A 25,220-nucleotide genomic window follows, 5' to 3' on the forward strand; every position below is an offset into this window, starting at 1 on the left:
TACAGCCTCACCAACTGCTTCTACTCTGGATAAAAACAAAAATAAAAACAAAAAACTCTGGAATATTTAATAAATGGCAAAGTGTTACAACATTTCAAGATGACAAGGTCTGCCCATTGTGGGATACAATGGACTGTAGCTTTTGTCAACTAATCAGTCATTGTTAATGCAATATAATGTATTTTTACTTTACTGAACTCTTTTAACCTTACTATAAGGTGAGTAGCATTATTTTAAATTTAAATTCAATTAGCCAACATATAGTACCTCATTAGTTCCAGATATAAAGGGTAAATAGCATTGTTATCCCTATTTCTATATAGGCAGACCAAAATTCAGTAAGGTAAAATGTCTTGCTTAATGGCACAAAGTCAACAAGGAGCAGAGTCCAAGCTAGGGTAAGAATCCAATTTTCTTTGTCCTAAATGCTGTGTTCTTCCTATTGTAAAAGCATTTATTCAGGGAAAGGACTTGGTCATGTCCAAAAGCAGAGTTAAGGAGCTATATATGAGAGCAAGAGTAAGACAGGTCACTAGAGAACTAAAGGATTGGCAATTGTCAAGGATTGGCAATTCGCATGAGACAGAGGAGACATAGAGAAGCATCTAAGACATGAAGAGTAATAGATAAGGGGTAAGCATAAAAAATTTCTATCATACAAGAGAGAAAATCAGCAAAATGCTGAAAAAATCCTCAGGTTGTAATTCCTGAGCAGATAGTAAGCTTGATATAGGGGAGGACCCTCACCCTCACCAAACAAAATAGTCTCCTTAACATTTATTACTGATTAAATTCACTGTGTTATAGGAAAATGTCAGTCACTTATTGAATAGGGATGGTGTGAAAATCAATAAAATCAACTTTTTTTTCACTACAAATTAGATCCTTGGTATTATATAGACAGAACCTAAGGTTCAGTAGATCTAAGTTACAAACTTGTCTAATCAGCTCCTCAAGAAGTAATATTTAAATACCACTATCCTAACCAGAAAAATCAGACCAATCATATTCATTAGCTACATCTGATTTTGTCAGGGATACAATCAAAACCCAATGTACAATTTGGTGCTGCTTCACTTTTGTAGAGAACATCCAGAGATGTTCAGCAATTTATTCAGAACAAAGAATTGAACCTATTCTCAGATTCCTATAATTTGCCTTTTATTCATCTAAGCCAAGTAAATGAATGCTTAAGAATAATAGACAGCTTATGGTTAATGTTTTGAGTTGTCCTAAGAAAATCTTTTTAATATAAATAATAAATACAGCTGAAAACAACCTTATTATAAATGTGTTCTTTGTTGGGGGTAATGATTCATAAGCTCATTTGCTTCATGACTCATAGGTCTTGGGAAAAAAACAAGATTCTAAGGAAATATTGGTTTTTATTCAGAACTGGTCAGTTTTATTCACTTTCATCTCCTTTGTGAAGAACACAACAAAAATACTAGAGCCAGATAGAGTGCTTTAAGAAGCATCCATATGTAAATCTTTATCATCTAAACCATATGCTAATAGAACGTATTTGCTGTGTGAGTACATATGAGAATATTGATAATACTTATTTCTAAAAAGAATTAGCTATACAGGCCTTTAAAAAATAGAGGCCTTTAAAAAATAAGAATTAGGGGCATATCATAACAGATCATGATTACTTATTATAAGCTTTTCCATTGTATGACTCAGTCTTAACTCAGGTGTCATTTGGCACCTACAGTGAATTTTGAAGATTAGATTGTCATAACACAAACTGGAGAAGGTAACTTAAAGTATCAGAATTCATTCAAACTGAGAATGCACTAGATAATGGGATGAGTAATAAAATGTGCAGGAGAAAATTCTCTTGAGATAATAATCCTCTCCAAGAGCTTAAAGGGAAAGAAAACTCCCTGTAAAAAAATATATTTTCTCTTGGTTTCCCAAGTAGGAGATTAATTGAAGGATGCCTGTTATTTGATACCAATGCAGAATCTCTCATTATCATCTTCATATTTCTTTTTTCCTTTTTTCTGATTCCTATTGTAATCCAGGGTGAAAATGAAACTAGATAACTTGTCTAAATCAGGTCAGTTGCAGGTAATAAAAAAAAATCAACAAAAACTCAGCTCAGACTAGATAAAAAAGGGAAAGATTTATTGGTTTAAGTAACTGAGAAGTTCAAGGGAAACCAGGCATGGTTTGCTTCAGGGAGTCAAAGGATGCTAAGTATCTTTGTGTGTCTGTGGGTGTCTGTCACTTGGGTCTACTCTTCCACACAGTGGTCTCATTCTGAGGAAACTCTTCCCTGAAGAGAAATGTTACTGCACCCAATTTCCAATCTGCCAGTTTAGCAATGAAGGAAAATGGGGGGAAATTCTGTTGGAACTTTCACAGTAGATGCAAAGAAGTACTTGGGCTCCTATGGACTAGCTTGGGTTGCATGCCCAACCCTGAGCCAATCACTGAAGCTAAGGGAAGAAATGATGCTAATGATCAGGCTGGAGGGTCATGTGACTACCATGATTGGTGAGGAATAGGGCAAAGAGGTGAGGCCAGTTTCTATAGTCCACACTGACAGCCAGGGTAGGAGAAGCATGTTTTCTATTACTGGAAAAAGAGATAGTTAAAAGCAATTGGTCTTTACTGCATAGACTGATAGTTACCATTTTTTGAACCTAAAATGATTGCCTGGGTCCCAGATTAAGCTCTTATTTTCTATGACATTGCTCTTGAGGGGCAAGATGGATCCTGGAGGCTCTTTCTCCTCCTCTCAGCTGCCTCTGCTCTGCCTCCATCCTAATCAAGTCTTGGGCCTAAATTCCCTCTGACTAGCTTGCCCCTTGCTGGTTTCATCACAGCCCACTCAGTCTACAAAAGACCCATTTTCTCTAACCTGCCTGGAGTGCACCACTGTTAAGAAGTGAATTGAGAGGAATGAATCTAAACAGAGAGTAAAGAGAAATTTTTTTTTTAACTGAGAAAGTCTAATTTCTTCATTGGTCTGGAGCTATTAACACAAGTACAAGAGACTGTAGTGACTAGAGGATTATATATGGGATGATAGCATGATTTGCCTTTGTTTACCATCCTGATGCACCAGACTTACCTTTGTCTATTAGACATTGAAACATTTTTCTTAGATCTAACAAATTACATTCTTTCAAGAAATGTCATAACTCAAAATCAAATGACACATTAAATAGAAGAACTGAATTAATAAAAGTTCTGCTTCTCCTTATACTTTTTTATTCCCAAAGAATGTGTGGGGAGCTGAAATCCTCAGACCTGGAAATGGAAAGCAGCTTGATTAATACTGACATTTATTTAACATCTAGTTCATGTTTTCTATGCAAACCAGAATTCAGCTCACTGTTCAGCTAAATGTCTGCTTTGTTTCATCCCTGCTGTTTTAAATGTTTGGGAATTGGATCGAATTCACAATGAAGGTGCTAAGGCATTTTGCTCATCTGGAAACTGAATACAAAACTGCAGAGATGACAGTTTTTTATTTCTTTTGGCTGTAGCTACCAAGATTGTCATGTTCTATGCATACAGATGCCAAGTACCTTTTCCCAAAGTAAAGGATGAACTGGGCAGGTGGCCAGTGGGTTATGCTGGAAGATTCTTCCTGATTTGGGCTGAAATGAGGCCCCAATCACCACCATAATGCTAGAACTTGATTTGAATGATGACTTACAAAGAGACAGTTTTAAACAAATGACTCACCAAGTGAGTCACTCTTGCTGAGCTCTGCACTTTCATTATTCTCAGAAAGCTATCAAGAAATTGTCTCATTGCTTGTCTGATGCAAATGGAAATGTCTAGCATATTGATTCCATTCCCAGTTTACACTCTGGATAGAAACCAATCTACACCTGGGGAATGTGCCAGGATCCTGCTGGGGAGAAATTGTGAAATAGGCAGGAATTGTCTTCCAGCAGCTCTTTGCAAGCCCCCTACTAGTATATATTTACCCTAGCTCTCAGAAAGCAAAAGGTTTTCCTCTCTTCTCTTCTCTTCTCTTCTTCTCTTCCCTTCTCTTCCCTTCTCTTCTCTTCTCTTCTCTTCTCTTCTCTTCTCTTCTCTTCTCTTCTCTTCTCCTCTCCTCTCCTCTCCTCTCCTCTCCTCCTCTCCTCCTCTCCTCCTCTCCTCCTCTCCTCTCCTCCTCTCCTCCTCTCCTCCTCTCCTCCTCTCCTCCTCTCCTCCTCTCCTCCTCTCCTCCCCTCCTCCCCTCCTCCTCCTCCTCCTCTCCTCCTCTCCTCCCCTCCTCCCCTCCTCCCCTCCTCCCCTCCTCCCCTCCTCCCCTCCTCCCCTCCTCCCCTCCTCCCCTCCTCCCTCTCCTCTCCTCTCCTCTCCTCTCCTCTCCTCTTCTCTTCTCTTCTCTTCTCTTCTCTTCTCTTCTCTTCTCTTCTCTTCTCTTCTCTCTCCTCTCCTCTCCTCTCCTCTCCTCTCCTCTCCTCTCCTCTTCTCTTCTCTTCTCTTCCCGCTCCAATCCATTTTTCCCATGCCCCATCCCATTTCCTCCCCTCTCCTCTATTTCTTTTCCTCTCTTCACCCACCCCTTACACACACACACACACACACACACACACACACACACACACACACACTCTGTCCCAACCACTTCCTGGATTCTGATGATGGGACACTATCTCTCTCTCTCATTGAATGACACCTTCTGCTCTGAAACTTTCCCCATGCCCTTACTCCTTCCCTCTGCACCAAGTTAACCTTCCAACTTTATCTCTCTTGGCCCGTGCTAAGTGGTTGAAGTTAATTTGATGAAAATACATCTGCATATTGGACAAGGTGGTTGATAGAGCTACTTATATAATATCAGAGAAATATGGAAGATGCAAAACTTCCCATTAGGCCAATATATGCACACTTGGCACCTAAATAGCTACTATTTGGAAAGGCATCAGTGTTTGGTAGAAAGTATGGACCAGGAATTCAGAAGATTCTCCACCTGGGTAATTTTGAATGCCTCTTTTAATTTTTTTTAAGATTTGGTATTGTTATTCATCAAAGAATATTCATTGGTTTTATGCCTTCCTTTTTTACTGCATCTGCTAGTTTTACCTGCTTGGCAGATAGTTCCCCACCTTCCCAATTTTTCTTTGTACAAACCTTACCACACTCAGTCCGTGTACTTTGCTTTGTGGTATTTGGGACTCTACTCAATCCAGAATAGTTAGAGTTACTCTTGGGACTCCTGCTGCAAATGCTAGAAAGGCAGCAAACTTCTGCCTTTGGCAACTTACAGTATCCAGTGACTGACTATCTCTGCCACCACCTGAGCAGACCTACAGGCCTAAGACACACAGGCAGGCAACACTAGCAGGCAGGTGTAGTCAGCATCTTTCTTTCAGGATCTGCCTTTCAGTCACAGGAACTATCACTAGTTGGACCTGATTGGGTTGGGAGTCCATCTTTGAATCTGGACATGCCTGTTATCAGATCTATTCCTAATCTACATGATCCAATAAATTCTCCTGTTGGCTTTAACCATATTTGAGTTTGGTTCTTATCACCTATAGACAAGAGAGTTCCAACTTACCTGGTTTGAAAGCTGTAAAAAGAATTTCATGAGATTTTGGTCCTTATTCTATAATGGAGTTTGGCAAACTTTATCGGGGCTCAGAAAATATCTCAGTATTTATGTGCTACAGAGTCTGTCACAAGTCTCCAACTCTGCTATTGCCATAAAGAAAGCAGTCAAAGCCCATGCCGTGTGCACGTGTGAACGGCAGATGGATGGATGGATGGGTGCAGGTCAGGACTCTTTGTCTGTACTTGCACAGGAAAAAGTTACCTAATATCCTAACCACACAGCTCCAGAAGTCAAGGCCCTGGCTTGCTCATGGCTGCCAAAAATAACCAGAGTGGAATGAGAGAGCCTATGTGCACCACTGTCACTAGAACCATCCTGAAAATTTGAGCAGCTGCCAGAAAAATGGAGGTGGGGACGAAGGGGACAGTAGACCCACCCGACCACTGGCAGCTGGGAGAAATTTCCAGTACCAAGGAGGCACGCCATCAAATGTGAGACAGCGAACAGGGGTTTCAGCAGGGCTCTGGGCCGCATTTTCTCACAAAATTCTCAGGAAGGCAGGCATTGCAGATGACAAGGGAGGGCTGTGGCCTCAATGAGCCCCTCTGCCCTTTATGTTTTCTGCAACAACAAGGAACCCACCTGCCAGAGGCTGGGAGGCCTCCAGGCTTGCCAGGGCTGATGCCACAGCCAAGGGCAAGCAAATGTCCATCCCTCGGGAAAGAACAATTAGGTCATTCCCAAAGGTCTGATTTGACTTCACTTGTCAGGACTAATGAGTATGGTTGTGTCACACTCATTCATTTTAAATAGATGAAATAAATGTTTCAACCATAAATACTATCTGAAATTTGATTTTCATATAATTTTTATGTATCTTGAAATACTCTTTTGAGTTTTTCCAACCGTTTAAAAATGTAAAAACCATGCAGTATAAAAACATGCATGCAGTGATTTTCTCTATAAGGAAAAATTGATTGCAAGAATCCTACTAACTGCCTTTCTGTAGATTAAAGAAAAGAAAAAAAAGTTCAACTGAAAAATAACACTTATGGCCCTGTGGACAGTCACTAAGTCAATCATTATTCAGTGACTCTGGCCTTTTTATTTTTGTTTGTGTTTTTGTTTTTGTCTATCCTCTTAGCTAATGTCTGCCCAATTAATATGATGGATCACACGGCGAATTTGATTTGAGCATTAAATGGCCCAATCATTAGGTTTTCTATGTATTTGTCAAGTCATATTTTCCCTAAGGGACTATTTAAATTATATTGTCTAGTCAGACAGTGAATCAAAGCAATCCACAATTTAAGGAATTGACCAAGGTAGTTAATAAAAAAATAGAGATTCACCTATTCACCTCAAAAATGCACTGAAGAATACTTATCCATAGGGAGAGAAGACTGCAACTGATTTATAGTCAAGACATGACTAGTAAAGATTGTAGCTAAAAGAGGAAGGTAAAATGTGATAAAAGAAATTCCACATCCTCAGATGTACCAAAGTGTTCATTATTATTAATACTCTCCTATTGTATGTATGGCTATATGCTTACTTACTTAAGATAAATATATTAGGTTAGATTATTGTAAACTAGATATACATTAGATTATATAATACATATATGTACAGAAATTATATGTGTATGTATATGTACAGAAATTATGTGGACATCCGTGTAAGTTAGTAAATTAAGTAATGCCAATTGAAGATTGTTCAATGACAGAATAAACCAAACATATTAAGATTTATTCATCATATTTAGATGATGTTCAGGCATGTGAGAATCTGAATTTGCTCATAAATTAAGTGGCCCAACATCCAATTAACTTTCTTTTCAAATAGTTTTGAGTTTAGGGATTATTTTTTAATACTGTGGAATATTAACCAAAACATTTAACTGCATGTGGATTACCAAATAAATCTAAATAAATATAATTGGAAGACATTCCAAATACTTAAAATAACCTAGAAGTAATTTTCAAGAGCTAGTCCTAAGTCCCTCCTTACATATAGAAGAGCTTTTTAGCTAAAAAAACACTTTTAGAATGACTTTCTGTGAGAAGAGAGAGACAAAAATGCCTGAATGTCCAATCTCCTTGACACCAAAATGAAAACTGATTCCTTTTAAAAGTACATGCCCTTTATCTTCCGTGCACCACTTGAATTTTATTGAGATCAGTACATTCTATACATCAAATCCAACTTAATTCCCATAAATAAAGCAGAATGGGAGAATGTGATCCTCTATTTTCTTTTGTTGTTGAGAAGAACTGATTCCTGAGAATTGGTAGCTTTCCATTTTGTTTTGATTTGATTTTTTTTTTACTTTAGAGCAGCAGTTTTCAGACATCCAAATCTACTAGCCTTAATTCCTGTTGCAGCAAAGGTACTTATGGAGGCAGACATCAGTAAGATCAATGTCAGGCTGTAGTGTTTCCAAGTGAAGATGGCTCCAAGTAAAAGAGATTCTTAGATGCACAATAAAAAAGACACACTTTTTCAGGCAAGAGGAAAGCAAAACAATAATTTCCAGTACCATCATCTGTCCACCTATTTTTCTACCATTTTTGGACCTGAATGCCTAAAGTGTTTTGTTTTTTTTTTCAAGAAAAGAAGTTTACCCCACAGTTGCCTCCTCTCTTTCTCTCTCTCTTTTTTAAAATTGATTTCTCCCCTTTTCTCTTCTATTTTATGTTTACTATTACTGCTCTGACCTTATTATTTCCCATTGAAAAACTGTCAGGGGATTCCAAAAGCTAAAGGACACTTCAGGTTCTCCAAACACAATATTTAGTGCTCTCCACATGAGATTTAAACTAGCTTTCCCAACCTTGATATTCCCACCAGCAACCTTTAGACATTGTTAAGAAGCCAATTAGAAAATTTTACAATTTCTGTTTCATGTTCTTTCTTTTTTCCTCCAAACTTTTTTCAAATTGTTTTCTCTTATACCATCTGGTGAATTCTCTTCCCCCTTCATTTTTAATGACTTTCTCTCAGGAACTTTCCCAGATCCCCAGGCAGAGTTTTGATGTCCTTGTGTCACCACAGCACTATTTTGTAGTACTCGTTACAATATACTGTGGATTATATTTATATGTGTATTTGTTTATGTCATCTCTCTTGCTAAAGGACAAAGGTGTTTGAGGAGAATAACTAGATTTTTTTTTTTTGCTTTAAAACATGAAGGACGTCTGCTGTATTAGAAAATTATTTTATTTTATGCCTTTCTTTTTCTTTCTCTTTCCTTTTTAAATTTCATGTATTCTCTCAATTTTCTTTTTTGGCTCTCTTTCTTCTTTGTATAATTTTACAAACTTTCTTCTTTCTCATCTTTCCCATTTCCTCTTTTCCTTTCCATTCCATTTTCATTTATTGTTTTCCTTTTTTCCTGCTTTTTATTTATAACTACAATATTGTGATTTAAGCATATGTTTTTCACTATCTATTCACTTATCCTTTATATTTTTTATTGTTATATGTTGAACATGTTCTGTAGCAAATTTTAGCAATGCAATTATTTAGTAATCCACTTCTTTGTTTTATTTCATATAAGTAAATATTTATTGTCTAATCTGAGAACGAGGCCATGTTCTAAGCACTGCAGATCCAGACTGATGACGACTAACACGGTTGCTTTCTCACTGAGGTTTTGTTTCTGTGGAAGGAAATGGGGGAAAAAATCTCACAAAGAAGCAAAAAAATATCCTGTAATGAATGTTAGATAGAAAATTTAAAAATGAACTTCTAATGACAAATTCCCAATCCCAGCAATGATAGATAGAGTCAGACTTACCCATCAGCCATAAACAAATGTAAAACAAACAAACGAAAAATTTCAACAGCAACTCTTTCAGGTCTCTAACAATACACCCTACTCGCCTATTATTTTTAAAAGGAAAGAAAGATGAGAACAGAACATTTATCCTGGCTTTCAGCTTAGGAGCACTTTCCAAACCATAGAACAGTGAAAATAGAACCCAAACAGAGATCATTATTGTCAAAGGGAGGAGTCAAGAGATTTTTGGTGGTTAGAATTTGTGAAGCAGGATAGAAGACCGAAGTGAATTTAGAGATGGAACTTTGGAAATCTTTCACAAGTTCCCCCTTGAGCCATTGACTGAGTGCTAAACTGCATGCACAGGGCAAGATTACAGGAGGTTCAGAACAAAAGCATTACTTAAGGAAATGAGATGAATGGAAATTTTAAAGGTTGAATAGCCTGGAAAATCATTAAAGATCCATTGAACCAGAGCAATGGGACTTCTTCTGAATGAATCTGCTGGGTTTGGGCATTCAGTTGAGATGCCAAAAAAGCCACATTTTAGCCCTTTCATCTGTTCTTACCCTAGAGCAAAGGTTCCTTCCTTTGTTAGATGTGTTCGAACAAAGGTTAAAACAAAACCTTAGGGGAATCATATAAAGCCACTAATAGCCAGAAATAAGCTCAGTACTCTACAAAGAAAGAAAATACCACAGAGACTTTTATTTAAATGGTAAAAAAAAAAAAAAAAAAAAAAAAACAACCCACATAGCATAAAATTTACCATCTTAACCATTTTTAAGTTACAGTTCAGTAGGGCTAACTATATTCATATTGCTGTGCAATAAATCTCCAGAACTTCCTCATCTTGCAAAACTGAAAACCCTATACCATTTGAATAACTTCCTATCTCTCCCTCCTTCCAAATACTGGTAGCCATTCCTTCTGTTTCTATGAGATTGATGACTTTCCATACTTCATAAGAGTGGAATTTTACAAAATTTGTCATTTTTGGTGGCTCTATTTCACTTGGCATAATGTCCTTAAGGTTTATCAGTGTTATATAATATGACAGATTTTTAAAAAAGATTTATTTATTTACTTTAGAGGGAGGAGGGGCAGAGGGACAGGGAAAGAGAATGTCAAGCAGACTTGTCTCTGAATGGGGAGCCTGGTGCGGGGCTTGACCCACATCCCTGAGGTCATGACCTGAGCCAAAATCCAGAGTTGGTTACTTCTTAACTAATTAAGTCACCCAGGTGCCCCAACAGGATTCTTTTAAAAGGCTGAATAATATTCCATTGTGTTTATATACTACATTTCTTTATCCCTCCATTCACTGATGGACATTTGTTTACTTCTGCTTTTTGGCTATTGTGAATAATACTACAATGAACAAGGGTGTACAAATACCTCTTTGAGATTCTATTTTCGATCCTTTTGACATGCACCCAGAATAGGGTTGGTGGGTCATATAATAAATTATTTTTAAATTTTTGATGAAGCTCTTAACCATATCGTTTGCCTTATGTATCTCTTCCATCTATCTGTTCCTGAATTATATTTTTTATGATAAACTGGTAATGTAGTGAGTAAACTAGTTTCCTAAATTCTGTTCCTAAGTTCTTTGAGCTACTCTAAGCAAATTAATTGAAACCAAGGAGGGAATGGTTAAATCTCCAACCTATAGCCAGTAGGCAGAAATGTAGGTAACAACCTAGGCTTGCAATTAGCACTTGAAGTGGTAGGCAGTCTTGTGGGACTGAGCTCTTAAACTGTGGAATCTAACGTTCTCTCCCAATAGATAGTGTTAGAATTGAATTGAATCATAGGTCACCTAACTGGTGTCTGTGTCTGAGAATTGTTTGTTAGTGTGGGAATTTCCCTCTGGCATATTGTAATTGGTGAACAGAATTGTTGAGGCTTTTTAAAAAATATATTCTGGATGTTAATTAGGATGTGGGAAACAAAAGCAAAAGAAAAAAATTAATTCCCTTACTGCCTGCAGCCCATTGACAAGTCCTTGGAACAGAATGAACTTCCTCTGGTTGTCAGCTACCTCGATGTTGACACTTCATTAAGGGCAAAAGGCAATCTTAGCCTGACCCCACCCCCCCAACACCCCCAGGATCCTCTGAGTCTACTTTAAACATATAGAAATTCCTTTGGAAGCTTCCTTTATCTTTATTTCAAAGATATATGTTAGCAATCACCCTCCAGGCATACGGCTCACTGATATACATCTGAAGTGTCTCATGACTGAGTTTTTACTAAACAGTAGTAAATGACCTTTTCCAAACAATATCTAGCCCCCTCAGCATCCTAGAAACTTTGTTTACAAAATACCGTAGATGTTTGTGCTATCCCTAACCCTCCCCCAACTTGAGTATATATAATCAGTCACCTGTCACAACCCCAGTGCAGCTTTCTGTGCAGGGGTCCTGTCTGCAAGCTTTAATAAAACCACCTTTTTGCACTGAAGATATCTTAAGAATTCTTTCTTGGCCATTGGTTCTGAATCCCAACATTTCTACATCAATTACTTATCACGTATATGATTTATAAATATTTTTACCCTTTCTGTTGGTTGCCTTTTCACTCTGTTGATTATTTCCTCTAATGCATAGACATTTTTAAATTTCATGTAGTCTTGTCTGTTTTTGCTTTCGTTGCCTGTGCTTTTTTGGGTCACAGTCAAGAAATCATTATAAATACAATCATGAAATTTCTCTCCTTTGTTTTCTTCTAGAAGTTTTATGTATTACATTTAATATTTAATCCATTTTTGATCTAATTTTCATGTGTGGTATAAGGTAAGGATCCAATTTTATTTTTTGGTATATAGATATCCCAATTATGCAGCAGAGAAGAGATCATATTTTCCCTCTTGTGTGATCTTGGGCACTGTTGTCTAAGCTCATTTGACTTTATATTCAAGGATGTATTTCTGGGTTCTCTACTATGCTCCATTGGCCTAAATGTCTGTCTTTATACTAGTACCACACTTCTTTGATTTTTTAGATTTGCAATATGTTTTGAAATCAGTCTCCAATTTTGTTCTTTTTGCTCAATATTGTTTTGGCTATTTGGGGTCTCTTGAGATACCATATGAATTTTAGGACTTTTTTTTTCTATTTTTGCAAAAAAATCACTGGAATTTTGGTAAGGATTACATTAAATCTGTAGATCTCTTTGAGAAATATTAATATTTTAATAATATTGTCTTCCAATCCATGAACAAAGATGTCTTACCATTTATTTGCATTTTCTTCAATTTCTTTCAGTAATGATTTGTAGTTTTAATGTATAGGTCTTTTGATTCCTTAGTTAAACTTATTTTTTTCATATTATTAATTGTTAGTGTGTAGAAACACAAAGAATTTTGTGTGCTGCTTTTATATCCTGCAACTGTATGGAATTTATTTATTAGTTCTAAAAGTTTTTTTGTGAAATTTTTAAGGCTCTTCACATGTCATAAGTGAACAGAGATAATTTTCCTTTTTTCCACTTTGGATGTCTTTTTCTCTTTGTACCTAATTCTCTGGATAGGACTGCCAGTATTATGCTGAATAGAAGTGTCCAGACTGAATATTTGCTATAGACTGAATGTTTGTGTCTCCTCAAAATACGTATCATGAAACCTAATCCTCAATGTGAGACTATTTACATTGGGGCCCTTAGGAGGTGATTAGGCCATGAGCCTTCCCAAATGAGAATAGTGTCTTTATAAAAGAGGCTTCAGAGAGATTGCTCACCTCTTCTGTCATGTAAGGACACAGTGAAAAGAATGCCATTTATGAACCAGAATGTGGGCTTTTACTAGACAAGATTTGCAAGTGCCTTGATTTTGCTGGTGCCTTGATTTTGAACTTTTGAGCCTCCAAAAATATGAGAAATAAATTTCTATTGTTTATAAATCACCAAATATGTGGTATTTTGTTATAGGAGCCTGAGGAGACTAAAACAGCATGCTTCCTTTATTCCTGACATAAGAAAAGCTTTCAGTCTTTGACCATTGAGTGTATTTCTGGGTTTTCATAAATGGCCTTTATTATGTGAAGTAGTTTTTTTTATATTTCTATTCTATTGGTTTTTCTTTCTTTTTGAACCAGTTTTTAAATTTTTTATTTATTTTATTTATTTTTATTTATTTAATTTTTTTTTATATTTTTTTAATTGTAGTTCAATTTGCCAACATATAGCATATCACCGAGTGCTCATCCTGTCAAGTTCCCCCCTCAGTGCCCATCACCCAGTCACCCCAACCTCCCACCCACCTCCATTTCCGCTACCCCTTGTTCATTTCTCAGAGTTAGGAGTCTCTCATGTTCATTCATCCTCACTGATATTTCCACTTATTTTCTCTCCTTTCCCCTTTTTTTCCCTTTCACTATTTTTTATATTCTGGTTTTTCTTTCTTTACTTCTTTTTTCATTATTATAAATGTACTCTTTAATTCTCATCTTTTATTTCTCCCATCCCCACACCCTCCTCCCCTCGGGTAACCATCAGTTTATTTTCTATAGTTAAGAGTCTGTTTCTTGATTTCTCTCTCTCTCTCTCTCTCTCTCTTTTATTCCCCCTCTGCTCCCTTGTTTTGTTTCTTAAATTCCACACATGAATGAGATCATATTGTATTTGTCTTTCTCTGACTGACTTATTTTGCTTAATATTATACTCTCTAGGTCCGTCTATGTTGTTGCAAATGACAAGATTTCATTCCTTTTTATGATTAAATTACATGGGATCCCTGGGTGGCGCAGCGGTTTGGCGCCTGCCCTTGGCCCAGGGCGTGATCCTGGAGACCCGGGATCGAATCCCACATTGGGCTCCCGGTGCATGGAGCCTGCTTCTCCCTCTGCCTGTGTCTCTGCCTCTCTCTCTCTCTGTGACTATCATAGATAAATAAAAAATTTAAAAAAAAAATGATTAAATTACATATACATACTTACCACATCTTTTTTTTATCCATTCATCAGTTGATGGACAGACACTTCAACTGCTCTCATATCTTGGCTATTTAAATAGTGTTGCAATAAACATAAGGGTCTGTGTATCCCTTTGAATTAGTGTCTTTGTATTCTTTGGGTAAATACCCAGTAGTATGATTACTGGATCATAGGGTAGTTCTATTTTTAATTTTTTGAGGAATCACCATACTGTCTCCCATAGTGGCTGCACCACTATGGCTGTGTCTCCCATAGTGGCTGCATCCCACCAGCAGTGTAAGAGGGTTTCTTTTTCCTGATAACCTTGCCAACACTAATTTCTTGGTTGTTCGTTATTTAAAATTTTTTTTCAATCTTTTAAAATTTACTGATACTTCTTCTGTGTCCTAACGTGTGCTATATTCTGGGACTGTTTCATGTGTACTTGTAAAGAATGTATATTCTACTGTTTTTGGATAGAATGTTTGGAATCTGTTAGGTCCATTCAATCCACTGTGTCATTCAAAGCCACTGTTTCCTTGTTGCTTTTCTGTTATTTATCTGTCCATTGATGTAAGTGTGGTGTTAAAGTTCTCTACTAGTACTGTATTATCATCAATTTCTTCATTTATGTCTGTTCATAGTTGTATATATTTATGTGCTCCCATGTAAGTACATAGATATTTACAATTGTTATTTCCTCTTGCTGGATTGTTCCCTTTATCATTATGTATGCTTTCTTTGTCCCTTGTTACAGTCTGTTTCAAAGTCTATTTTGTCTGATACAAGAATTGCTCCCCCAGCTTTCTTTTTAATTCCTTTTGCATGGTAAATGTTTTTCCATCCCTTCACTTTCTATTTGTATGTGTCTTTAGGTCTAAAGTGAGTCTCCTAAGGCAACATATAGATGGGTCTTGCTTTCTTAACCTCAGTCACCCTATGTCATTTACATTTAAAATAATTATAGATAGAATGTGTTTACTGCCATTTTATTACTTGTTTTACAATTGTTTTTGTAGTTCTTTTCTGTTCCTTTCTGTCAGTTGTTCATTTTATCATGAAAGATTGTTGTGTTTTGTCAAATTCTTTTTCTGTATTTATTCAGATGATCATGTGGCTTTTGTACCTCATTCTGTTAATACGGTGTATTACATTGATTGACATTTTTGCATGTTGAGACATCCTTGCATCTCAGGGATAAATCTTATTTGGTCATGGTGCATAATCCTTTTAATGTGCTGGTGATTTTAGTTTTGTAATATTTTGTTGGGGATTTTTGCATCAATACTCATCAGGGATGTTGGTTTGTAGTTTCTTGTAGTATCTTTGACTTTATCAGAGTAATGCTAGTCTCATAAAATAATTTTCCCCTCCTTATCAATTTTAGGGAAGAATCTGAGAGAAATGGTGCTAATTCTTTTTATGTTTAGTAAAATTCTCCAGTGAAGCCATATGGTCCTGAGCTTTTCTCTGTTGAGATTTTTTTTTAGTCACTTTAATCCCCTTACTAGTTATAATTCTGTTCAGATTTTTTATTTCTTCCTAATTGTATCTTGGTAGGTTGTATGTTTCCGTGAATTTGTCTCTTTCTTCACAGTTATATAATAAGATTGTTTATAGCAGTCTCTTATGAACATTTTTATTTCTGTGGCATCAGTTATAATGTCTCTTCTTGCATCCTAATTTTAGTTATTTGGGTCTTTGCTCTTTTTCTTAGTTAATCTAGCTAAAGATTTGTCAATTTGGTTGATCTTTTAAAAAAACTAACCCTTTTAGTTTTCATTTGTCTGGGAAACTGAAGGAGTTTGTGACCACTAAACCAAACCTGCAAGAAATATTAAAGGGGATTCTTTGGTGCAAAGAAAAGACCAAAAGTAACAAAGACAAGAAAGGATCAGAAAAAATCTCCAAAAACAGTAACAGCTAAATGTTTCAATCAAAAGACATAGGGGTGTCAGAATAGATAAAAGAAAAAACAAAAAACAAGAAAATATGACCCGTCTATATGCTGCCTACAGGAGAGTCATTTTAGACCAAAAGACACCAGCACATTGTGAGTGAGGGGATTTAGAAACATTTATCAGGGAATTATCAGGGTTTTTTATGGAATTCCATTTATTATGGAATTTTCAGGGTTTTTTCCAAATTATCTGATTTGTTATTATATAATTTTTTATACTACTTATCACAATATGCATTTTTGTGGTTATCTGTTGCATTATTTTCTCTTTCATCTCTCATTTTGGTTTGAGTCTTCTCTCCTTTCCTAACAAAGTATCGCCAACTTTGTTCATTTGGGGGGAAAAACTGGTCATTACTTTCAATGTTACTTTGTTGTTGTTGTTGTTGTTGTTGTTGTTTGTTTTTTAAACATTTTATTTATACATTCCTGAAAGACACAGAGAGAGAGAGAGAAGCAAAGACACAGGCAGAGGGAGAAGCAAGCCCCATGCAGGAGCCTGATGTGGGACTTGTTCCTGGGACTTCAGGACCATGCCCGAGGCCCAAGGCAGGCACTAAACCACTGAGCCACCCAGGGATCCCCCAATGTTATGTTTTTGTTTATTTTGGTCTCATTTATTTCTGATTTTTCTTTGTCATTTCCTTCTACTAAATCTCAGTGAAGTTTCTTCTTTTTCTAGTTCCTTGTGGTGTAATGTTGTTTATTTGAACTTATTTTCTTAATATGAGCACTTGTAGTATAATTTTCACTCTAACATCTGCTTTTATTGCATCCCATAGGTTTTAGAATATTATGTTTTCTTTTTCTTTTGCTTGTTATTTTGATTTGCCATTTCATTTCTTATTTGGCCCATTATTTGTGCAGTAGTGTGTTGTGTAACATTTACATAGTAAATATTTAATATTTCCATTGTATATTTTCCAGCTTTGTTTTATTATTGATCTTTAGCTTTGTACCATTGTGGTTGGAAAATATAGTTGGTATGATTTCAATCTTCTTAAATTTATAATACTTGTTATGTCTCTTCTTATGTGATTTAATAGAGGATTCTTCTGTATGGACTTAAAGAAAATATGTATTCTTCATATGGATGGAATGTTTTACATATATCTTTTAGAAACATGTGTTCTGAAGTATGCTTCAAGTATAAAATATTCATGTTGAAAAAAATAACTTTAACTGAGATTACTCAAAAAACAAAGCATTATCAGAAGGGAGGTGGATGGGGGGTGGTTGAAATAAGTGAAGGGAATTAAGAGTACACTTATTTTGATAAGCCCTGAGTAATGAGGTATAGATGTGTTGAATCACTATATTGTACACCTGAAATTAATAAAACACTGAATGTTAATTGTACTGGAATTCAAACAAAACAAAATTAAAAGAACCCTAACTCTTGGTTTTGTTGATATTTTCCTATAGTTTTTTGTTCCCCACTTCATTTATTTCTGCTCAGATATTTATTATTTCCTTCCTTCTGCTAACTTTGGACTTAGTTTCTTCTTATTTTTCTAGATCCTTGAGGTATAACGTTAGGTTGTTGATTTGAGACTTTTTTTTAATTAATATAAGCATTTAGCATTATAAACGTCTGGCTTGGTCCTGCTTTGGCTACAACTCATAAATCTAGTATACTGGGTTTTTGTTCTTATTTGTCAGTTCTGTCTCTTTGGTTGTTTGAGTGTGTTTGTAGATTTTCTAATTTTTTCTTCTTGCTATTGATTTCTAGTTTCATTCCATTGTGGTTGGAAAGATACTCTATATGATTGCAATCTTAGGTTTGGATTGTTATTCAATGTCAATTTGAAATAATTATTTCTTGTCTGAAAAAAATTTTCATTGATTTAAGTCAAATTTGTTACGACTTGTTTTGTGGTCTAGTATGTGGTTTATCCTGAAGAATGTTCCCTGTATGCTTAAGAAAATGTATATTCTACTGGTGTTGTGTGAAATGTTGTTTGTCTTTTAGATCCAACTTGTCTATAGTGTTGTTCAAGTTCCCTATTTCCTAGTTGATCTTATTTTTGGTAGTTCTAGCAATTACTGAAAGTAAGTTATTGAAGTCGATTAATATTATTGTGTTGATATCTATTTCTCCTTTCAATTCTGTCAATGTTTTCTTCATATATTTAGGATCTCTGATGTTGGATGCTTATATATTTATAATTGTAATATCTTCTTGGTGAACTGACTCTTTAATAAATGTATAATATCTTTCATTGTTTCTTGTGACCATTTTGGCTTAAAATCTATTTTATCTTACTTGGATATATATATATATATATATATATATACACACACTCAATGGTAATTTGGGCTGTTTCCATAATTTGGCTGTTGTAGATAATGCTGCTATGAACATTGGGATGCATGTATACCTTTGAATTAGTATTTTTTTGTTCTTTGGGTAAATACCTAGTAGTGCAATTGCTGGATCATAGGGCAGATCTATTTTTATCTTTTTGAGGAAACTCCATACTGTTTTCCAGCATGGCTGCATCAATTTGCATTCTCACCAATAGTGCAGGAAGGTTCTCCTTTCATCACATCCTCACCAAGACCTGTTGTTTCTTGTGTTGTTGATTTTAGCTATTCTGACACGTGTGGTGATATCTCATTGTAGTTTTGATGTGTATTTCCCTGGTGATGAGTGATATTGAGCATCTTTTCATGTGTTGGTCATTTGGATATCTATTTAGATTTTCTGCCCATTTTTAAATTCAATTGTTTGCATTTTGGTGTTGAGTTTAATAAATCCTTCATATATTTTGGATATTAACCTCTTATTGGATATATGATTTGCAAATATCTTCTCCCATTCAGTAGGTTGCCTTTTTGTTTTGTTGGTGGTTTTCTTCATTGTGCAAAAGTTTTTAATTTTGATGATGTCCTAATAGTTTATTTTTTGCTTTTGTTTCTCTTGCCTTAGGAGACATATATAGAAAAATGCTGTTATGGCCAAAATCAGAGGAATTACTTGCCTGTGTTCTCTTCTAGGATTTTTATGGTTTCATGTTTCACATTTAGATTTTTATTCCATCTTGAGTTCATTTTTGTGTATAGTATAAGAAAGTGGTCCAGTTCCATACTCTGGCATGTAGCTGTCCAGTTTTCTCAGCACATTTTGTTTAAGAGACTGCTTTTTTCCTATTGTATATTCTTGGCTCTTTTTCCTGGATTAATTGGCCATATAAGTGTGAGTTTATATCTGGGATTTCTTGAAGGATTCTCTTTAGCATTTCTTGTAGGCCATGTCTAGTTATGATGAACTCTATCAGCTTTTATCTGGGGAAATCTTAATTTATTAAATTGTTTTTTGTTGTTTTTGAAGGATGGTTTACTTTATGTAGTATTCTCAGGTGTCAGGGTTTTGTTTTGTTTTGTTTTTCCTTTCAGTACTTTAAATATCATATCATTTTCTTCTGGCTTGCAAGATTTCTGCTGAGAAATCTGCTTGTAATCTTATAGGACCTTCCTTGTATGTGATGAGTTACATTTCCTCTGCTGTTTTCAACATTTTCCCTTTGTATGTAACACTGAAAGGTTGGGTATAATGTGTTTCTATATGTGTTTCCTTTTTAAAAAAAATATTTTTATTTATTCATGAAAGATACACAGAAAGAGGCAGAGACACAGGCAGAGGGAGAAGCAGGCTCCTCTCAAGGAGCCCAATGTAGGACTCCCAGGACCAGGACCACGCCCTCAGCCAAAGGCTCAACTGTTGAACCACCCAGGCATCCCTGTATATGTGTTTCTTTAGGTTTATCCTAAGTGGAATATTTTGAGCTTGTTGAATTTGATCACTTCCTTACTCAAATTTAAAATTTATCTTATTTCTACAAAAAAAAAATTCTCTGCCTCCTTGTCTCTTTTTTTCATTCTGTGACTCCCATGATATGTATATTGGTCTACTTCATGGTATTGCATAAGTGCCTTTGGCTCTTTTTACTTTTCTTTTTATCTTTTTGTTGATATTCTTATTTTGACCATGCACTATTTTCTTAATTTTATTTGGTTTTCTATTTATGTTCTTTTGACTCATTGAGCATCTTTAAGATGACTATTTTTAATTTTGTCAGGTAATTCATAGATCTCCATTTCTTAGGGATTGGTTTCTGAAGATATATTTTGATCCTTTAATTGAGTCATTTTAACCCGTTTTGGGTTTGGTTTTGGTTTTTGAGGGTTTTTTGGTATGATTTCTGATTTCTTTTTCAAAATTTGACCATTTGAAATTAACAGCCACTTCTCCCAGTCCTTATAGACTAGCTTAATAAAGAGGCAAACCTTTATTTAGCAATCATCCCAGCTAGAGATTTCAAGGACCTTCTAATCTTTTTCAGGTATGTATCTTCTCTGGGCTTGTATGTGTGATTTCTTTACTAAAGAGGATTCCCCATTTCTTCTGAACACTGTGATGATTAGCTTTATGTGTCAAGCTGACTGGTATATAGAATGCATTGACATATGATCAAACATTAGGCTGGGTGTTTCTGTGAGGTTTCTTTTGGATAACATTAACATTTAAGTCAGTGATCTAAGACAGATCTACTTTTCTAAAGCAGATTGGCCTCATTCAATCAGTTGAAGACCTGAATAGAACAAAAAGACTGAATCTACCTCTAGTAAGAGAGAATTTCTCTGGGCTGATTGCTTTCAAATTGGACATGGGTTTTTCCTCCCTTTGGGCTCAAAGGAAACATTGGCTCACTCTCAATCCTGCCAGCCTTCAGACTGAAATTAACCATAACTATCTTGGGGTCTCCAGTTTGCTGATTCACCCTGTAGATCTTCAAATTTATCAGCCTCAGTACCTGTCAGTCAATTTCTTATAAATAAATCTCTCTCTGTCTCTAACTCATCAGTCTTTTCTCAAGAATGGTAATACAAGCCTGTAATCTCTTGCTCCCTCCAGTGTCTATGTGCAGTATTGGAGTCTCTCTGGTGCTGTAATAGAATGTAATGCTCATTTTTATTCTCATCAGCCCCCAACCTGGCATTAATAGTATAAGGCCATTCTCTTCAGCCCTCTAAGTAAAACAGAAACCAGTTTAAGCCTTTCCCCCAAACCAGAAAGTTGGACTCACTTTTTCATTCTTCTCACTTCCTCCTAAAGGAGAAATTGGGAGTTGGGTATTTTCTCTCAATCACGCAGCACTGTGCTGGAGGGGAAGGGGCTATGGTGGACAAATTCAGTGAACTTTTTCTGACATGTATATTATTGTTAAGATGGTGTCTCCATGCAGAAACAATGTCAGGATCTTCCTATTTTGCCATCTTACTGATGTCACTATGCATTTCCATAAAGACTTTAAACATCATAGCACCCACAATGCCTCACATAGTGTTTAAAAATATTGTATACCCAAAGAACATAAAAATGTGACACATGACCAGGAGAAAAAATAGATAATAGAACCAGAGATAATACATATGTCAAAGTTATCTTCAAGGTCTTTAAAATAGACATTGTAAGCTTGTTTAAGGATATAAAGGAAAAGGCAGACAAATGGATAGTTTCAACTAAAACATGCAAACAATAAAAAAAGAGGTGAATAAAAATTCTAGAAATTAAAAATAAAATAACTGAAATGAAAAGTTCTCTATATAGGCTAATAGTTGATGAAAATAACTTAAAGATGATTAAGTTCAATAAAATTATCCTTTTTTTTTTAAAGAAGAGAACCACTGGGATATTTGGGACAATATTAAAAAATTCTAACATGCAGGTAATTGGAGTTCCAAAAAAATAGGAGAGAAAAATTGAGCCAGAAAAGGTATTTGAAAAAAGAATGACTAAAATATTTCCAAATATACTTTAAAATATTGACTAGTGGATTCAAGAGAAGCTTAATCAACCCTCAAAAATATAAACACAAAAAACCCTAATCACATTATACTGAAATTTCTAAAAAAGCAAAGATAAATAGAAAATATTAATTGCAGTCAAACTAAACACACACACACACACACACACACACACACACACACACAGAAACAACACTAAGAATGACTACTATTTTCTTGTCAGAAACAATGTAATCCTCCAAAGAATGGAGCTACATATTTAGGGTTCTGAAACCCTAAAATATAAAACAAATATAAAAACCTTGTGAAGTCAGAATTCTATATCCAACAAAACTATCCTTAAAAGATGAAGTTCAGATAAAAATGTTTTCAGGTGAAACAAAGCCAAAAGAACTGATCATCAGCATACCTGGATTATAATAAATGTTAATGGTAGTTCTTCAGACTGGAGGGAAGTGATTACCAGATAGTAATATGGATCGCATGAAGAAATGAAGAGTAAATGGGTGGGTAAATATGAAAGCTATTTTCCTTATTTCTTAATTTTTTCTAAGGCAATTGGCCGACTAAAGCAAAACCTGTAGTGATATATTGTGGGATTAATAACATATGTAGAAGTGAATAACAAATATGGAAGGGCAACAGATTGATTTTGTAAGGGTCTTACATTACATAAGAACTGTTATAATGTTAGTATAAGGTGCACTTTGAGATGTCAAGGATTTTTCCTGAAACTCCTACAAGTACTAAAAATAATACATAGATATGGATAAAACACCAATTAGAGTAGATAAAATGGAATACTAAGGAATGATCATGTCAAAATATGGAAGAAAAGAAGGAGAACAAATAAATGAGACACACAGAAGTGAAAGAAATCATTTCAAAAGTTACTTAAATACAAACATATAAAACATCCCACTTAAATATTAGAGGTTATGAGACTGCATAAAAATAACAAGACCCAGTTATATACTGTTAAGTAGAAGAAAGAAAGAAAAGTAAAAGTTTGAAGAAAAATATAATATGGAAACACTAATTATAGGAAAACTGAATTCCCTATAGTAATATAAGGCATATGATATTTCAAGACAAGTACTATTACCACAGAGAAAAAAGCAACATTACCTAATGATACTAGGATCAATTCATCAAAAAGGCATAATAATTCTGATTGTATATGCACTATATAGCAAACTTTAGAACATACAAATTAAAAAATGAAAGATACAAATGGATACATGTAAATGTGGATACATCATAAGATAATTATGCTGACTAAAAGAAGTCAGACAAAAATGTATATATATTCATTGATTCCATTTTTATAAAATTCTAAAAAGTGCAAAATATTCATGATTCAGTCTTGGAAGGTAGTATGTTTATTATAATTTATGTTTCTAGATTGTTCAAATTTTGACTGTATAATTTTTCATAGTCTCTTAATATCTCTTGTTTTTTTATATTTTGTTATCTATTGTAATGTCTTCTCTTTCATTTCTAATTTTACTTATTTGAGTTCTTTCTTTTTCTTGGTAAGCCTTGCTAAGGATTTATGTTTTGTGTGTATTTTCACAACACCAGCTGCTATTTTCATTAATCTTTTCTATTTTTCTTTTCAGTATCTATCTTATTGATTTCTAATGTGATCATTGTTATTTCCAAATTTTCTGCTACCTTTGGGCTTTATTTGTTCTTCTTTTTCTAGTTCCTTGAGGTTGAAGTTAGTATGTTTGAGAGTTTGTTTTTGTTTTTATTTAAATTCTAGTTAGTTGACAGTGTTATATTAGTTTTAGGTGTACAATTTAATGATTCAACACTTCCATACATCACACTGTACTCATCACAAGTACTCTCCTTAATCCCAGTTACTTATTTCACCCATCCTCCTGTCACTTCCATCTAGTAAACATTAGTTTGTTCTCTATAGCTAAGTATCTATTTTTGGTTTGCCTCCCTCTCTCTCTTTTTCTTTCCCCTATGATCATTTGTTTTGTTTCTTAAATTCCACATGTGAGTGTAGTCATATGGTATTTGTCTTTGTCTGATTAACATATTTTGCTTGGCATATTATTCTCTAGCTCCATCCACTTTGTTGCAAATGGCAAGACTTCATTCCTTTTTTTGGCTGAGTAATATTCCTTTGTCTGTGTATACACATCTCTTTTTTATTCTTTCACCAGCTGATGGACATATGGGCTATTTCTATACAATTTGGCTATTGTAGATAATGCTACTGTAAACATTGGGCTGCATATATCCCCTTGAATTAGTTTTTTTTGTTGTTGTTGTTGTTGTTATTCTTTGGGTAAATACCTAGTAGTGCAATTGCTGGATCATAGGGTAGACCTATTTTTACCTTTTTTTTTTTTTAAGATTTTATTTATTTACTCATGAGAGTATACAGAGAGGAGAGAGAGAGAGAGAGAGAGAGAGAGAGAGAGAGGCAGAGACACAGGCAGAGAGAGAAGCAGGCTCCATGCAGGGAGCCTGACGTGGGACTTGATCCCGGGTCTCCAGGATCAGGCCCCGGGCTGTAGGTGGCGCTAAACCGCTGAGCCACCGGGGCTGCCCCCTATTTTTACCTTTCTGAGGAACCTCCATACTGTTTCCAGGGTGGCTGAACCAGTTTGTATTCCCACCAACAGTTAAAGAGGGTTCCCCTTTCACCACATCCTCACCAAGACGTGTTGTTTCTCATGTTGTTGATTTTAGCCACGCTTTTGCTGCATCCCAAAGGATTTGGACCATTGTATTTTCATTTTCATTTGTTTCCATGTACTTTTAAATTTCTTCTTTAATTTCCTACTTTACCCATTCATTGTTTAATAGCATGTTATTTAATGTTCATGTATTTGTGATCTTTCCAGATTTTTTTTCTGTGGTTGGCTTCTAGTTTCAGAGTGTGTGGTCAGGAAAGATGTAGGGTATGAGTTGGATCCTTGTGAATCTGTCAAAGCTTGTTTTGGTGCCTAATATGTAATCTATTCTGGAGAATGTTCTATGTGCACTTGAAAAGAATGTGCATTCTGCTCTCTTAAAATGAAATATTCTGAATATTAAATCCAACTGATCCAGTGTGTCATTCAAAGCCATTGTTTCCTTATTGATTTTCTGTTTAGATTATCTGTCCATTGATATAAGTGGGGTGTTAATGTACTCTGCTATTATTGTATTATTATTGATTAGTTCCTTTATGTTTACTATTAACTGTTTTATGTA

The sequence above is a fragment of the Vulpes lagopus genome, chromosome 3 (genome assembly GCF_018345385.1).
Source record: "Vulpes lagopus strain Blue_001 chromosome 3, ASM1834538v1, whole genome shotgun sequence".
Classification (NCBI taxonomy): domain Eukaryota; kingdom Metazoa; phylum Chordata; class Mammalia; order Carnivora; family Canidae; genus Vulpes; species Vulpes lagopus.